The sequence below is a fragment of the Myotis myotis genome, unplaced genomic scaffold (assembly GCF_014108235.1).
Source record: "Myotis myotis isolate mMyoMyo1 unplaced genomic scaffold, mMyoMyo1.p scaffold_m19_p_10, whole genome shotgun sequence".
Taxonomy (NCBI): Eukaryota; Metazoa; Chordata; class Mammalia; order Chiroptera; family Vespertilionidae; genus Myotis; species Myotis myotis.
Genome location: NW_023416314.1, coordinates 31952513 through 31967378, shown reverse-complemented (window position 1 = coordinate 31967378; position 14866 = coordinate 31952513). Strand labels below are relative to the sequence as shown.

Below are 14866 nucleotides of genomic sequence, written 5' to 3'. Positions count from 1 at the left end.
GCCAGACACCCCAGCGGGGACCCCCACCATGAAGGGGCTGTGACCAGCCAGCAATCAGCCATCAGCCCCTCACCCAGGCTGACCAGGCATCCCATCAGGACCCCCCCCACCCTAAAGGGGGTGTGGCCAGCCTGAAAACGGCCCTCAGACCCTCACCCAGGCTGGCCAGGCACCAAAGCGGGCCCCCCACCCTGATCCAGGGCACCCTTCAGGGCAAACCAGCCTACCCCCACCCATGAACCAGGCCTCTATCCTATATAATAAAAGGGTAATATGCAAATTGACCCTAACAGCAGAACCACTGTGAATGACTGATCACTATGACACACACTGACCACCAGGGGGCAGACGCTCAATGCAGGAGCTGCCCTCTGGTGGTCAGTGCGCTCCCACAGGGGGACCTCTGCTCAGCCACAAGCCAGGTTGATGGATGCCAGTACAGCAGTGGTGGGGGGAGCCTCTCCCGCCTCCTCAGCAGCACTAAGGATGTCCAACTGCAGCTTAGGCCTACTCCCTGCTGGCAAGTGGACATCCCCTGAGGGCTCCCGGGCTGCCAGAGGGATTTCTGACTGTCAGCTTAGGCCAAATCCCCTAAGGAGCATACCTAAGCCAGAAGGCGGACATCCCCCAAGGGGTCCCAGACTGCGAGAAGCCACAGGCCGGGCTGAGGGACCCCCTCCTGCCCGAGTGCACAAATTTTTGTGCACTGGGCCTCTAGTATAGTCAATAATATTATAATAATTATATATAGTGTCAGATGGGTACTAGATTTACTGGGGTGATCACTTCATAAGTTATATAAATGACTAACCACTATACTGTACACATGAAACTAATATGAAATAATATTGAACATCATAAAAATATTGTAATATTGGGGCTATCAGACCTTCCATTGCAGATAACTTTGTGAACAAATTAAACTATTCCACAGTAGTTGACCAATTATTCTTTACAATAGCCACAACTCTCATTTAAAAGTCTGTCATTAAAAAATCTTCAAACCTAACGCATAACATAGTGAATAAAATATACAAATAAAATTTCCTCTAAGACTGCTTTCACTGTATCTCATGAATTTTAATGTATTGTATTTTTATTATTCAGTTCAAACATTTTCTAATTTTCCTTGTTATTTCTTCTTTGATCCATGGGTCATTGAAAAATGTTTATTTAATTTCCAGATACTTGGGAATACTCAAGATATTTCTAGTTTAATTTCACTGTGGCCAAAGAACATGACTTTCTATTATTTTAACCCTTTTATGACTACTGAGACTAGTTTTCTTGCCCAGCACACAGTCCATCTTAGTAAATATACCATGTGCACTTTTAAAGAATTTGTATCCTGTTATTCTTGAGTGAAATATTCTGTAATATCAGTTAGGTCAAATTGGTTGATAGTATTATTGAAGTCTTCAAATCCTTTCTGGTTTTTAGTCTACTGGTTTCAGCAATTACTAAGAAAGGAGTGTTGGAATTTTAAAGTATAATTGTGTATTACTCTATTTCTCCTATTCAGTTTTCTCTGTGTGCTCTATTTATTTTGTTTCTGTTATGACATAAACATACTTAGGAGTTTTATGTCTTCTTATGAACTGTCCCTTTTTGTCATTATAAAATGTCCCTTCTACTCCTGGTAATATTTCTTGTACTCCATTCTACTTTATTAAATAACAATATAACCACTTTAGCTTTCTTATGATTAAGGTTTACATAGCATATCTTTCCTCATTCTTTTACTTTTAATCTATATATAAAATGAATTTCTTACATAAAGTTTATACTTATAGCATATCTCAGTTTATACACTAAATATTTTACAGAAATAATTGACTTGTATATAGATTTTATAAAATTTATAGTTAACAAAGTAGATTAACATACCCAAGTTGCTCTAAGCATATTTGAAAGAGTTCCAATAATTGGACTATCAATTGTTAGATTTAAATTAATTAAAAGTAAATAATATTTTGAAATTTAGTTTTTCAATTGCACCAATCATATTTCACATGCTCAATAGCCACATGTGGCTAGTGGCTACTGCATTGGACAGCACAGGTTTAGGCCACTGATAAGGTTAGATTTAAATTTACCATTGTGCTACTTATTGACAATTAGAGACCCGGGTCACAAAATTCATGCATTGGGGCGAGGGGGTCCCTCAGGAGGGGGTCCCTGGCCATTACCCTCTCACAGTCCAAGAGCCCCTGAGGGATGTCTGACTAATTGCTTAGCACTGCCGTGTAGGCGGGAGAGGCTCCTGCCACTGCCACTGTGCTCACCAGCTGTGAGCCCGGCTTCTGGCTAAGCAGCAATCCCCCTGTAGGAGCACACTGATCACCAGGGGAAAGCTCTTGTGTTGAGAGTCTTCTCCCAGGTGGTCATTGCACATCATAGCAACCTGTTTCTGCTGTTCGGTTGATTTGCATAGTAGCCTTTTATTATATAGGATTAGTTCATTGTTCCTTGTTTTTTTCTTTGCCTGCCTTTTTTTTTACTTAATTATTTTTATTATTTTGTCTTTAATATTGACGTAACAATTATACCTTTTTCTTTCATTTATTTAGTGATTGCTCTGGGGTTTACAACATGCATCTCTAACTTGTCCCATTCTACCTTGAAACAATATTGTAATACCTTATGACTAGCATAAAAATGTTACAATGAGATGCTTTAATTCCTTTGTTCTTTGTGCTAGTTTTATCATACATTTTTCTTATATATGTTACATATGTTGTTATTATTTTTCCTTTAAAGAGCCAATTATCTTTTAAAGACATTAAAAATAAGGGAAAAAGTAGCTTTTTAAAATGCATCTACACTGCCATATCCAGTACTCTATCCTTTCCGTGGGTCAGGGGTGGGGAACCTTTTTGTTGCCAAAGTCCATTTGGATATTTATAACATCATTCATGGGCTATATAAAATTATCAACTTAATAAATAGCCTGCTATATGTGGTTGAACATTTCATTAACTCACCCCTAATGCCTTGGCAGGACTAGACCATATGAGTTTGCCGGCTTCATATGGCCTGTGGGCCAGAGGTTCCCCATACATTTCCATTTGGTATTATTGGCCTTCTCCCTGAAAAAAAAAAAGAAAAAAAAAGAACGTTAAATCTTCCTGTTGTGTGCCAATGCTGGTAACAAATTCTCTTGGCCTTTTTTTTTTTCCCACTTTCTGTTATTTTTTAAGGCTATTTCCTCTGGATATAGAGCAAGTCTGGAGTAGCCTTTACTGTTAAAGCTAGTTTACACCTATTCCTGTCATAATCTTTCTGGCTTTCTACTAAAAAGCAAGGTATCTCCACTCTGACTAATTGGAACTCTAATGTGTTTAAGTTCTGTGTGAGCTCTGAGGATTCTCCAGCTTTTAATTCCCATTAGTACCTTCCCACACCTCATATTCAGCAACCAGTTCAAGAGAATCCCTGTGTAGATTTCTAGAGCTCTCTCTCTTTGCCTAGCTTCCTTTTCTCTGATATTCTGCTCAAAAAATTCTACCCCCTCAGCCTCTCTGAACACTGATCTCTGTCTCTTCATCTCAATAAGGCAGCTCTGCCCATGGAATTCTCCTCTCTGCTCTGTAGTCTAGAAATAATCTCAACACAGTAGGTTGGAAAAAAATGCATTATCTCTCTTTGCTGCAGGGCCACAACCCTGTGCTAGAATTGTTTAATGTCTTGTGATGGGCATGCACGCTTAGCGTCATATAGTGACATGGGTATAGATAGGTAACCTTTAACTGACGTAAAGAAATTTTTGTAACTTCTTTGTACTCTATGTATCTTGATGTTAATCTGTACTTCTTGGAGGCCCAGACACGCTCCATCCTGAGTGTCCAGGCCCTCATCTCAGGACTGGGGTGAAGTAAGGGAGGTGCCTAAAACACAATGTTTATGGATGCAACCTTGGCTGATTGCTCAGTGGTTAGAGCATCAGTCTACAGACCCAAAGGTTGTGGATTTGATTCCCAGATCAAGGGCACATAGCTCAGTTTCAGGTTCATCCCGGCTCTAGTCGGGGCACGTGCTAAAGACACAATCGAAGTGTGTCTCCCTCTCATACTGATGTTTTTCTCTCTCTCTCTTTCACTCTCTCTCCCCCCTCTCTCTGCCCCTTCCCTCTCTCTCCTACTCTCTCTACAAGTCAATGGAAAAAATATCCTCTGGTGAAGATTTTTAAAAACCTTAGGGAGGCAGTAACTCAGGTTTACAAAAATGCTGCCCGTTTTGCATGACACTGAGAGTAAATGCCTCCTTAAATTGTGCATCCTGGCTGCTTCACTTGCCTACACAAGTCCCAGCTCTGCCCTGCATAGACTTGCTAAGTGTGCCAAGACTGCAATGGCTAGAATTTTCTTTTCTTGGATCATTTCTCAAGGTTGAGTTTGCAGTGAGTAACCTTGAGAAATAAAATAATTTCTTTTCAAAACAAAGAACAAACTTGTTTCCTCTTCTTATAGAAGCAGGAAATCCTACCGTGTTCTCTACCATCGCACCCCCCAGACCAGCTGTCCATCTTAGACAGCCAGTATATCAACTGTCCAATCTTAGACGACAGAGCTGCCCTCTGTCCCACCTTATCTGTTCAAGTCACTGACACCAATACCAACTGCGATGCCTGCCATGCGATAGCTTCCAAACAAAACTCAAAAATGAATGAGTACAAAGGGAAAAGCACTCTTCAATGGTGATGTGAAGCACATCGTGCCAGATGAGTGATCTACTACCATGCAACCTCCTGGACCACTCACATCATTTACCCAGAAGAACTAAAAGTCTGGCATTTCTCAAGGTTATAGATATAAAAACATTTTCCAGATGGAAGAAAACAAATTTCATTTCCTGACCAGATTATTAAAAAGCTTTGTACATCTAGCCTGTGTTGCTTGGTGATTCATCCTATGCACTGAAGGGTTGCATTCTGGTCATGACACATACTGGGGTTGTAGGTTTGCAGGTTGCATCTGGTGGGGCGCCTACATGAGAAAACTGATATATGTTTTTCTCTCACATAGATGTTTCTCTCTCTCTCTCTCTCTCTCTCTCTCTCTCTCTCTCTCTCTCTCTCTCTCTCTCTCTCTCTCTCTCTCTCTTCTCACTCCCTCTCCACACACACCCCAATCCCAAAACAAATAAATGAAAAGTTATTTCCTGATGGACAAAAACAAACCATTTTCCCAGATGGTACAATTGTTAGAGTACAATTAGATAGCAGCAAAATTATAGTTTATTAATGACCAGACTACATATTTCCCAGTGCAATAGAGTGGAGTATCCAGATGACACTGTTAAAACTGTTTAGGCACGAGCGGTTGGGGGAGGAATATATGGTGATGGAAGACTTGACCTGGGGTAGTGAACACAAAATACAATACATAGGTGATTTATTATAGAAACCTATATAATTTTATTAGTGATGTCACCCCAATAAATTCAATAAAAAACAAATAAATGAAAATAAAAACCAAAAAAAGTGAGAAAAAAACTATCTATGCAAATGGTAATCAAGAAACAAAATACACACCTGCAAAAAGTCCAGAGCCAACATCCTGGAGGCAGGTATCCTCGGGGCCCCTGGGTCACCTGGCAGCTGACCTCCCAGTGTGCTTTCCAGGACCGTGATACAGTCCCCTGAGGTTTGACAGCCACACTGCCTTACTGGAAGCTGCAATGGAGGAGCCACAGTCAGAACTCTTCATGGGGCCCCTTCAGAGTCAGAAGACATTGTCGGACTGGCAGAAACTACATCATGAAAACAATGCTCTGAGTTGTCAACTAAGATGGCGGCATAGGTAAACACCGGGAAATTATCGCCTCACACAACAATTGAAAATTACCGCAAAGGACTGAGCAAACATCATCCAGAACAACAGGAAGGCTGGCTGAGTGTAAATTCCACAACTAGAAGGAAAGAAAAGCACGCTGAGAGCCAGAGGCGCTGCGGAGGTGAAGTGCAGAGGTACGGCGGCGCGCGCGAGGAAAGGGGGTGGTGCCTGAGGACGCGGCTGACTTTTTGAGTCACAAGCTCCTGACTGCTCTGAACTCCGGTTCCGGGAAGTCTCTGGGGACCCAGGACTCATACGGGGAGAGGCTGGTCTATCCGGCAGCGAGCGAACTTGAGGGCGGCTTTCCCTCAGAGGTGCTTGCAGCCGTTACCGGAACACTGAGACGCGCGACTCCGGGTGGAGAATCGGCCATGGCTGCTTTCTCCGCCCTCTGACTCCCTGAGAACCCGCCCCACCCAGGCTGCGGCAGAGGCTTTTGCATGTGAATGTACCTAACTGCAGCCGAACCAGGCAGACCTGGAACTTCCAAGAGAAGGCCCAAGGCCCCGCAGCGGCTTGCATTGCTTCACAGCTGAGCCTCTTCGTGGCTCCTGCTGTGTGGCCTCAGGCAGAGGCTGAATTAGCACCTCCTTAGAACCAGGAGCCACTGTACCCAGTGGTCAGAGGGGGTCCATCCAGACTGCAACTCCTCAGATCCATAAGGGACGCACTCAGGGAGCAGACTCAGTGAGCACCAAAGCCCCACTGAAGCAAGTCTTGCCCCAGAAGGGTGTCTTCAGCACAGAAGTTCTCCCACTTTAGACACAGCTGATTCTCACAGCCAATTGGCCTGGAGGTCAATTCCTCCCAGTGATTCTACAACAACCAAGGCACCAAGAGTGCACCAAGAGTGTCCACCCCAGGTAACTGGGGAGGCTGAGCTACTGGGCCGTACAGGACACCTGGCGCACAGGGCCACTCTATCAACACAGGGAAGCTGCCAAAATGCGGAGACAAAGAAACAGGTCACAAATGGCAGAAATGGAGGAAAGCAAACGATTGGATATAGAGTTTAAGGCCACGGTTATAAGGTTTTTCAAGAATTTTATGGAAACCGCCGATAAATTTAATGAATCCCTCAATAAGTATAGGGAGACCATGGAGGACATGAAAAAGGACCAACTAGAAATTAAGCATACACTGACTGAAATAAAGAATAATTTACAGAGATCCAGCAGCAGAAAAGAGGATCCCAAGAATCAAGTCAAAGATTTGAAATACAAAGAAACAAAAAATACCCAACCGAAAAAGAAAAAAGAAAAGAGATTCCAAAAATATGAAGATAGTGTAAGGAACCTCTGGGACAACTTCAAGCGTACCAACATCAGAATTATAGGGGTACCAGAAGGAGAGAGAGGGCAAGATATTGAAAACCTTTTTGAAGAAATAATGACAGAAAACTTCCCCTACCTGGTGAAAGAAATGGACTTACAAGTCCAGGAAGCGCAGAGAACCCCAAACAAAAGGAATCCAAGGAGGACCACACCAAGACACATCATAATTAAAATGCCAAGAGCAAAAGATAAAGAGAGAATCTTAAAAGCAGCAAGAGAAAGACAGTCAGTTACCTACAAGGGAGTACCCATACGACTGTCAGCTGATTTCTCAACAGAAACCATGCAGGCCAGAAGAGAGTGGCAAGAAATATTCAAAGTGATGAATAGCAAGAACCTGCAACCAAGATTACTTTATCCAGCAAAGCTATCATTCAGAATAGAAGGTCAGATAAAGAGCTTCACGGATAAGAAAAAGCTAAAGGAGTTCATCACCACCAAACCAGCATTATATGAAATGCTGAAAGGTATTCTTTAAGAAGAGGAAGAAGAAAAAGGAACTCTTACCATTTGCCACAGCAGGGATGGAACTTGAGAGCGGATAAATACCACAGGATCTCACTCATTTGTGGAATATAATGAACAACATAAGCTGATGAACAAGGACTGATCCAGAGACGGAGAGGCATTGATTGGACTGTCGGGACTTGGAGGGAAGGTAGGGGAGGGTGGGGGTAAGGGGGAAAGATCAACCAAAGGACTTATATGCAAGCATATAGGCCTAATCAATGGACATGGACAACGGGGGGGTGAGGGCATGAGCGGGGGTGGGGGGGGTGGGGGGTAGAGGGTAACGTGGGGACAAGGACACATATGTAATATCTTAATCAATAAAAAAATAAAAAAAAAAAAACAATGCTCTGACCCCCAAAGTATCCCTGGCAGTGGATGAACTGCTGCTGTCCCCAGACCTTGTAACCTGTCTGGACAAAGGTCCAAATGAAGCCTCCAGTATGCCAGCAACTCCTGCACCAGCAGCTGATATCCCAGCACCAGCCACCTTCTGGCCCTTGTCATCCTTTGTCCCTTCCCAGAAGACCTACATGGACAGCTATGGTGTCTGTTTAGGATTCCTGAATTCTGGGACAGCAGGTGTGTAAACTGCACATATTCCTCTACCCTCAACTTATTGTTTGCCAGCTAGCAAAGACCAGCCCCCTGCAAGTGTAGGTCAGCTCCCCACCTCCACTGAGTACCTGTGTCTGTGCCATGGCCATCTATGAGAAATCCAAGTACATGACAGAGGTCATGAGGCACTGTTTCTACCATGAGTGTTGCTCTGACAATAGCGATAGTTTGGCCCCTTCTAACCATCTTATCTGGGTGGAAAGGAATTTATGTGCCTAGTATTTGCACGACAAAAATACATTTCAACATAGTATGGATGTGCCCTATGAGCCACCTGACGTGAACTCTGACTGTACCATCATTCACTACAACTTCATGTGTAACAGCTCCTGCATGGGAGGCATTAGCTGGTAGCCCATGTTCACCATCATCACACTGAAAGATTCCAGTGGCAATCTTCTGGGACAGAACAGCTTTGAGGTGTGTGCTTGCCCCTGTCCTGAAAGAGACCGGCACCCAGAAGGAGAAAATTTCCACAAGAAGGGAAAATCTTGACTCAAGCAGCCACTGGGAGCAAGAATTGAGCACTTCCCACCAACACCAACTCCTCTCCCCAATCAAAAATGCCACTGAATGGATCATATTTCACCCTTCAGATCCATGAACTCTTCCAGACATTCCCAGAACTGAAGGAAGCCTTAGAGCTAAAGGATGGAAAGAACCCAGAGGGGAACAAGACTCTCCAGCCACTGAGTCTATCTAAAAAGGGGCAATCTACCTCCTACAATAAAAAAACAAACAAACAAACAAAAAAACACATGTTTAAGAGAGAGGGACCTCACTCAAACCACCTCTGTTTCCTTCCCCCTATTGACACCCCGACCCTTGTCCCCATTTCTTGGCATTATGCAGGGTTTAGAAGCTTAAACTTCAGCTTGGTACAGATGTGCCTTAGGAACACCCTAGAATTCCATTTGCCTTGGCCTAGGACTCTGCTAAAGAAATTGGCCTGTGGTGGTTTGTCTGTTTGTAGTTTTGTGTGTGTTTTTTTGGAGGTGGTGGGGAGGCACTGGGATATTTCAGCTTAGCTTTTAAGGTTTTTATTGTGAAGACCATTTGGGAGAGGTAGGAAAATGTTCCTGCATGTAAGGGTTAGGTTTTATATCAGCTGTAAACCAGGTTGGAAGCTAAACAGGGAAGCTATATCAAGTGGTTTAATGTCTCCCACTGTAATTTTCCACATTGATAAAATGCCAATAATTATACCTGCTCATAAGGCCTATGTGAGGATTAATGAAATAATGTATGTTTGGGATAAGGCTCCCTCATGGGTGCTGGTTTCCTATCCCCATTGGTGGATGGGTTAATGGTTTCTCTGACTGGACAACTTGTTTACAGGAGGGAATTTCTAAGTTCCTTCTCTATTGTCCTGGCCAAATCCTGACTAACCTCCTGGTGAACCTGAGCACCTAAAAGGAGATCGCACCCCATTCAACACCCCATAAGATTCCATCTCTAGTGTAAGATCTGTATTTTCCTGTCCAAAAAGGCAGTGTAAGAAGACCCTGAATTCACCTCCTCCCATGAACACATTGAATTCATACCTACAGACAGAGCAGTTCTCCCTGAAGAATACCTGGGGGCTGACTGAGCAACTTCTACACAACAAGTGAGAAAGTAACCACATAGAAACACATAGGAGATATGGAGACACTATAGCATGGGAACCCATTCCCAATGCACCAACCTGCAGTAGAAAATGATCACTGTCTGCCAGGCAAGTGTTGATCAGTGGTTGAGCATCAACCTATGAACCAGGAGGTCACAGTTTGATTCCCAGTCAGGCACATGTCTGGGTTGGGGGCTCAATCCTTAGCAAGGAGTGTACAGGAGGCACCTAATCATTGATGTTTCTATCTCTCCCTCTCCTTTCCTCTCAAAATCAATAAAAAATATTTTTTTAAAATAGAGAGAAAGAAAAGAATGACCTTGGAACCAACATGGTGGCATAGGTAAATGGCAGTACTTGACACCTCCCACAACCACATCAAAATTACAACTAGCCGAAGCCAGTTTGGCTCAGTGGATAGAGCGTCAGCCTGCGGACTGAAAGGCCCCAGGTTCGATTCCGGTCAAGGGCATGTACCTGGGTTGCGGGCACATCCCCAGTGGGAGATGTGCAGGAGGCAGCTGATCGATGTTTCTCTCTCATTGACGTTTCTAACTCTCTCTATCTCTCTCCCTTCCTCTCTGTGGAAAATCAATAAAATATATTTTTAAAAAAAATTACAACTAAAATACAGAACAACCAGCATTCAGAACCACCTGAAATCTAGCTGAATATAAATCCTACAACTAGAGAAGTAAAGAAGAAAGCACATTGAGAATACTAAGAGGGATGGAGGGATGAAATGGGCTTTTCAGACACCCATATGTGGCCTTTTTTTAATCAGGAGATATATCTAGGTTACAGATGCCCCCTGTGAGGAACAACACGTTCCAGCCCCACACCAGCCAGTTAGCCCAGGGTTCCAAAGCTTGGAAGGGAAGACACCATAACTTTGGGCTATAGAAACAAGTGCAGAAAATGGCTAAGTGACACAGAGGCTGCTGGAGTCCCAGAAGTTCCTCTTAAAGGGCCAGCACAGCAACTTACCTTGTCTTACACCCTCTGAGCTCCAGGGCTGGGGAACCGGCTTAGAGGGATCCAGGAAAATATAGAGAGGAACTGGATTGTCTGGCACTGGGGCAATAGCTTGGGAATAGCTTTCTCCCATACAGGGGTGCTCACAGGGGTCATTGTTCCTGTGCTGGGACATCCCTGTCACAGAGCTGGCTGGCAGCCATATCTGAGTCTCCATCAACCCGGCTCACACTGTTGGCTTCACTCTGGTGATTTCCTGAGACTTACTTCACCCAATTTGCAGTCCCACCCAAGCTGTTTGCAGCAGTTTTTCCATGTGAATGGCCTGTCCTGACTCAAGCTTCAGATTTAACTAAAGTCTCTCAAACAAGCAGCAGCTGACATCAGAGTACCTCATATCTACCAATAAGAGGCCCAAGACACAGCACTAACAGCAGCCTTCCTTATTTCACAGCTTGGTCTCACTTGGGCATTTCCAAGCCCAACAAAAATAGCAGCCATCTGCAGAACCGTATATAGCTCATGCTAGGTATCCCAAGGTAGTGGTGGAATTTTCCATGCTCAGGAGGCCCCAGAGCCAGTACACCCAGTGGACAGCTTTAAAAAACACCAGATTACAACTCCATACATTCATGAGGGACACACTTAAAAGGAAGACTCAGTGAGCATCAAAACCCAACTGAAGCAATTCCTGCTTCATAATGGTTTCTCCTGCACAGCAGATCTTCTGCTGTAGCTTTAGCTGGTCTTCACAGCTAATTGGCCAGGAGATCAATTCCTCCCAGTTATGCCAACAGTAACCAAGGCTCAACTACAACAAGACTGTGCACACAACCCACACAAGGGTGCCCAGCTCAGGTAACTGGGTAGGTTGAGCCACTGGGCACTACAGCATGCCTACTACACAAGGCCACTCTACCAATTCCAAGAGACATAGCAGCTCTACCTGGTACACAGACACAAACACAGGGAAGCAGCCAAAATAGAGAGACAAAGAAACATGTCAAAAATGAAAGAACAGAAGAAATATGCAGAAAAGGAACTAAATGAAATGGAAGCAAGCAAACTACTAGATACAGAGTTCAAAACTGTTAAAAGATTGTTCAAGGATCTTAATGAGAGCTTCAAGGGACTTAGTGAGAATTTCAAAAACATGAAAAATGACCAGTCACAAATTAAGCATACACTAACTGAAATAAAGAATAATTACAGAAACTCAACAGAAGAGTAGAGGTTGCCAAGAATCAAATAAATGATTTCCAATATGAGGAAGCAAACAACACTCAATCAGAAGAGCAAAAAGAATTCAAAAATATAAAGATAGTGTAAGGAGGCTCTGGGACAACTTCAAATGTATTAACATTCACATCACAGGGGTGCCAGAAGGAGAAGAGAGAGTAAGATATTGAAAACCTATTTGAAGAAATAATGACAGAAAATTTCCCCTCCATGATGAAATAGATAGTCTTACAAGTCCAGGAAGCACAGAGAGTCCCAAACAAGAGGAATCCAAAGAGACCCATACCAAGATACATCATAATTAAAATGCCAAGGGTTAAAGACCAAGAGAGTATCTTAAAAGCAGCAAGAGAAAAGCAGTTAGTTACCAACAAGGGAGTACCCACACTGTCAGCTGATTTCTCAATAGAAATTTCAGGCCAGAAGGGAGTGACAAGAAATGTTCAAAGTGATAAATAGCAAAGGCCTACAAACAAAATTACTTTACTCAGCAAAACTATCATTTAGAATTGAAGATCAGTTAAAGAATTTCTCAGACAAGAAAAAGCTAAAGGAGTTCATCACTTGCAAACCACTAGTATTACATGAAATGTTGAAGGGTATTCTAGAAAAAGGAGAAGGAGGAGGAGGAGGAGGAGGAGGAGGAGGAGGAGGAGGAGGAGGAGGAGGAGGAAAGGAAGGAAGGAAGAAGAAGAAAGGAAGGAGGAGGAGGAGGAAGAGAAGGAGGAGGAGGAGTGGAAAGAAAGAAGAAGAAAGGAAGGAGAAAAAGGAGGAGAAGGAGGAGGAGGAGGAGGAGGAGGAGGAGGAGGAGGAGGAGGAGGAGGAGGAGGAGGACGAAAAGAAGCTGGACCTGATCCCTACCCTCTCAGGTGGTGCAACTGAATGAGAATGGTAGTTGCTTGCCTGAGAAAGCCATGGAGGACTAATTTGAGGAGGACAAAGCTTGTGAAAGAAATTGTGCATGAGGGGATTGTAGTCCTGAGAATCCTTAATGTCTCACCCTCTGACAGTGGGCAGTAATGCTCTGTGGCTCCTTCTACAGTGATACAGTGATTGGGCTGAAAGTGAAAAGTAATGGCCACATTTATCCCCTTGACACCCCACAGAGGTGAGTGTATTCTGGGATGGACTCCGTCCTCTAATCCAATTTTCCTGTGAAATATAAAGAAGTCATAGGAGAAATGGAGATGGCCATTACAAGTCTACTTACCCCATCATCCATATATCACTGTTTCGGGCTAAATAAAGGATATTAAAGAGACTCATCATGGAAGTAAAGAAATATACAGGGGTCATTTGTGTTAGATTGTGTTGGAACCCTTTCTAGCCCAGGAGTCTAGGTCCAATTCTTTGTTGCCAAAATTTCTTCAAAGCCTCAGTTTCCTCATCTGCACACTGAGGGCTAGTCAGCAGCAACAACTCTTCAGAAGCAGGGGAGGGATATCAGTGCAGGGAAATTAGTTTAAGACCTGAATTCTCTCTCTTCTTTCTTGCAGTTTTTGGCTCACATCCTCACATCCATGGGGAAGTCACTGAGTCCAGACAAATGCAAGTAGTGTGCAAGTCAGAGGGCTGGCTCCCTCAGCCAAAGGTCCAGGGGATCTACTCTGAGGGAGGAGAAATTCCAGCTGAGTTTGAGACTCACGCCCAGGACAAAAATGGCTTGTTCCATGTAACAACATCACTGTTACTCAGAGAACCTCCTCAGAAGAATCTGACATGTTCTGTCTGGAACTCAGAACTGAATAAGAAAAAAAAGAACAATTCTCCATAGCAGGTTAATTTTCTATTTCCCCTCAATCTGCCCACAAAATGGGCTTGATGCTCACACTCCATGGTGGAGCACATAAGCTTGGTCCTGCTCTCTTCATCACACCCACACCTGTCTCACTGCCAGAATCCAACTTCCCTCCTCTTTTTCTAACTTCTCCCATCCTTTTCTGACCAATTTTTTTAGTCTACACCTACTTAACATTTCCATGTAAGAGGACCTTCAGTACATTCAAGCTGGTATAACAAAGTCTATATGTCTTATAAACAATAAAAAAAATTATGTCTCACAGTTCTGATGGGTATACGTTCAAGATCAGGGAGTCAGCATAGTCAGGTTCTGGTAAAAAAAACAAACAAACAAACACCCTCTTCCAGGTTTCATCAGCCAACCTTTCATTGTGTCCTCACATGGTAGAAGGGATAGGGAACTTGAGAGGGATAGGAGGTGATCTCTTTTATAAGGACACTAATCCCATTCATGGGCTCAGGGCTTCAAATTTGGGCATTGGGTTTTCAACATATGAATTTTGAGGGGATCCAAACATTAGCATTCTTCACCAAAAAATACTTCTCGACTTTCTCTTTACTTGCCTTCCAAAGGGCCAGTCTTATTTACAATGTTTCTCCTCATATTTTTATGTTGTCATTCTCCCTCTTCCTAGATGATCTGTTGCAAAAATATGAGCCTAAATGCAGATCAACTTCCTGTTAACATGCAGTAATAACTTTGATTCATCTTGCTATGTTTATATTTCCCTTTCTTACTAATATCTGCTAGATCCCATTGTCTTGCCATAGTTTTCTTAAATTATTGTATTTCTATTTTGTGGTGTTCCTTCATAGAGGCTACTATTCATTAAGAGTATTTTAATTCATGGCTAAATGTTTGGCTACAATATTCATCTATTCTATGGCAGCATTTTTCTAGTAAATCTTAATTCCCCTTTTTCCACATATAATATTTATATGGTTGC

General features: G+C 43.2%; 2 pseudogenes; both read left to right on the top strand.

Moving 5' to 3' along the window:
- The first annotated feature begins 5679 nt into the window (after window positions 1-5679).
- On the top strand, window positions 5680-9909 carry LOC118664169 (annotated as a pseudogene).
- A 3061-nt stretch (window positions 9910-12970) lies between these two features.
- Window positions 12971-14063, top strand: LOC118664167 (annotated as a pseudogene).
- The last annotated feature ends 803 nt before the right edge of the window (window positions 14064-14866 follow it).